Genomic DNA, 3,606 nt, shown 5'->3' with positions numbered 1-3,606 from the left:
AACAATAATATATATATTTATATACATTCATATCCCTTATTGTAAGAATATTGGTGGACAATTTAAAGATAACAGCTATGCTTACTATGAAATATACAGCAAGCAGATACTCAAAAGGGATCATTCACACATGTACTTTAAATAAAGATTTATAACATTTTCTTTTACACTGTTCTAAAATAATTTTAAATTACTTTAGGTTAAAAGCTACAAATGATGAAACTTCAACATTTTTCGATTTCTTTTTGTTCCTTTTTCAAAAAAGGACACAGAGCTATCTTTCAAAGAAAAATAAAGGCAAATATTGATAAATAGATTAACCACCCTTCCTTTCAGATCACATGCACTTAGTGGACAACAGAGGTCAATGCTTTTTAGCTCTTCCCACAGAAGTCGAATCAAGGGGCATTAGATGGACACTCTCCAAGAACTTAGAAGACCTAGACTTTGCCGACGACCTGGCCCTGCTGTCACACACCCTTCGACACATGCAGGAGAAGACGACTCGCCTGAACACCTTTGCGCAGCAAGTCGGACTGCACATCATAAAAATATAAATACAGATAAAGACAGAAGTGATGACCCTGAACACCACTAATACAACACCGATCAGCATAGAGGGAGAAGACCTGCCGATGGTCGAAAGCTTCACCTACTTGGGCAGCGTGGTCAACCAGGATGGAGGAGCAGGGCGTGACATCCAGAGCAGACTGAGCAAAGGCAGGGGCATCTTCTGTAGCCTAAGCAACATCTGGAAGTCGACACAGTACAGCATCAATACCAAGCTGAGACTTTACCAGAGTCTGGTCATGTCCACTCTACTGTATGGCTCGGAATGCTGGCGAATGACTGACAGCGACCTCAACAAACTGTCAGTCTTCCATACAAAAAGCCTGCGAAGAATCCTGGGTATCTTCTGGCCAAGGACAATCTCCAACGAAGAACTACTTGCCCAGTGTGGGCAGGAGAGCGCTGGCTTGGTCACGTCATCAGAGGCGGGAGCAACTCCATCACAAAAACTGCCTTACACTGGACGCCAGAAGGAAAACGCAAGCGAGGCCGGCCCAAGAACACCTGGCGACGAACTGTGGAGACAGAACTAAAGACCCTCAACCTCAGCTGGGGTACTGTGGGGAAACTAGCCCAGGACAGACAAAAGTGGAGGACCTTTGTCGCTGCCCTACGTGCCGACCGGCATAATGGGCAGTAAGTAAGTACAGAAGTCGAATCAACTGAGATTTAACTTTTTTCCCAGGAAGTAACTGGTCAATATTTTTACAATATGTACACTCTAATATCTTAACTGTCTCACTCAGAATTTTGCTTGGAATATTGAGTCCACCAAACTGCTTGTTTATAAGAAACTTTTCTGATTCTGATCCTGTGAGAGATCCTGCAATAGTTGTCTTACATTGATCACAAATCTTTCCCATTAACTTTTTAACAAGATATCCTGAAATATAGTGCAACACATTTTCTTCTGCAATGTTTAAACATTTGGTTTTTGGTGGTGGTTGTATGGAGAAAATGGCTAGAGGGTCACTAGAGTTATCATCAAAATTATTGAAAGTGATAGTTACTTTATCACTAATGTCTTTTTTACTTAAACAATCACTGTCATGGTCATAGTCATTCTCATCAATATCTTCATTACATATCATTATGTCCTGTTGTTTGTCAGTGGTCACAGATGTCAGAGTCAATGAAGAGCTGTCATTGTCCTTCTGGCAATTACTTCCACGACTGTGATGAAACAGGTTCTCAATCATGAGCTAACGGAAGAATAATCTAAACTGTTCTGCAGTGAGATTATGTCGATGTCCCCCTTTTCCCCCGAATGCAAGAAAAAAAGTTTTCTAAGCAGTCTTGATTCAGTCTATCTGTATGAAATACCATGAGTTTCTGAAGCTCATCAAAAAGCTCAAGCAGAGCCTTCACAGTCATCTTCCACCCTGTCAGACAAGGTAGTGCATTGGATGAGGGTGTTTCAACAGTACAACTGGTCAAATCGTTCAATAAATAGTGCTGTTTGTTTAGCAGCATCAGGAAGTGTTCCAAACTGCAATAATGTTGATAGCCCAGCTGCAACTGAGTGAGACAGTACCTGTGCAGCCAACGAAACATTCATTTTGCTGAAAGGGGGAAGGGTCATGTGTTTTTCAGTTAACTTTGATGCCATTCACACAGAATTTTGTTTGTCAAACTTGAAAAAGTTTTCCACATGTTCCCAAGAGCACAAACTGCAATTTACAAGAAAACCATGCTTATTTAAATTGTTACGTATGTTTTTTAGAAGATGTGGGGGATCATACATGAAAAAGATCTTCCAGTTATTATGTAATAAGAATGGATGGCTTTCTGATATATTAAACTGTTTTTCTATTGTTTGCCCCCTGGTCTGCTATGATCATCTTCACCTTGAAACCAGCACGCTGCACTTTATTCACACATTCTTTGATCAGGTCAAACTGCCTTTCACTGGGCATTGGTCCACTTGAGAGAAAATAGCCAACTGGCTGTTTCCAGTAAGATATCAATCCTCTCAACATAAACACTATAGCATGATTGGCTATTAAGTGTGTTCTTGAGTCACTCCCGAATTCTTCAAAGCCTTCTACTTCATCTTTTTCTTCATTAATTTAACTTGTTCTTTAATAGTCATTTCATCTATCAGTACAGCATACAGATTTGAGTTTGGAGGATATGCAGCTATTTTCACCTTGGGTGCTTCTAATATTTTTTGACTAAATCCTGGGTAAATCTTGATTTTTTGCATTGTCCTCTTTAATGTTGATACAGAAGGGAGCAAAAAATTTTCTTCAGCAAACGATAGGCCTTCAGACTTGTATGAAGCAAAGAAAGAGCTGTTACCTTGTCATTCTCTGTCCATCTATATCCATTCTTGCTCTTATTATTTTCTCTTAACTGTGATGTAAAAAATGTCATGCTCTCAGATGGAAGAATGGTAGACAGTTGTTTTAAAATGGTAGCTTTTTTTGTTTTTTTTTTTGGCTCCTTCTGTTTCTGCTACGCTTTTTTGTTTCCTTCTTTTTGAGCTCTTCCATCAGGCTACTGAGTTTTTCTTTAAGATTTATGATCTCCATCTTTAATTCAGCTTTTGTAGGAGAATCTGGCACAGTTATAGAGCATGCAGGCTCAACTGCAATATCTGCTTGTTCTTCTGCAAACAGATGTATAAAAAAGATGCTTATAATGTACTGGGCAATATCACCCCTCATTTTATAAATATTTTCTTAATCAATGAAAAATAGCAAGAAGATATATAAGAATTAAAAACAATTACCATGCAAGACTACAGCTTTCTGTGAAATCCTGGGCTGCTTTGCAGAGGTAGGTTTGGACACTCTGTCCATTGGTCGCTTTCTTGAAGAAGTTACCTACAAATACAGGTACATGGAAATGTGATTTACAGATTTAGCACCTATTTGCATAATGAAAAGGAGTTAGCAGTAGCCAAAATATCCAATAAATCTATATGTAGAATCTGTACAAACACACACACACATTCAAACAGACCTTTTGCAGTGCAAGCTATGATCATCATTAGCCTTATGTGCCAGTTAGAGTGATCTCTCATGATAAATG

At 39.0% G+C, this 3,606-nt stretch overlaps 1 long non-coding RNA gene across 1 annotated transcript; it reads right to left on the bottom strand.

The window, feature by feature from the left end:
* Window positions 1–2,991: 2,991 nt before the first annotated feature.
* Window positions 2,992–3,371, bottom strand: LOC112570916. The gene is made up of 2 exons (XR_003100719.1): window positions 3,305–3,371; window positions 2,992–3,181 (listed from the first exon to the last, which is right to left on the bottom strand). It is a non-coding gene; the product is annotated as an uncharacterized LOC112570916 (long non-coding RNA).
* Between the last annotated feature and the right edge of the window lie 235 nt (window positions 3,372–3,606).

The sequence above is a fragment of the Pomacea canaliculata genome, linkage group LG8 (assembly GCF_003073045.1).
Source record: "Pomacea canaliculata isolate SZHN2017 linkage group LG8, ASM307304v1, whole genome shotgun sequence".
NCBI lineage: Eukaryota > Metazoa > Mollusca > Gastropoda > Architaenioglossa > Ampullariidae > Pomacea > Pomacea canaliculata.
This window is presented reverse-complemented; position numbering and strand designations above follow the sequence as displayed.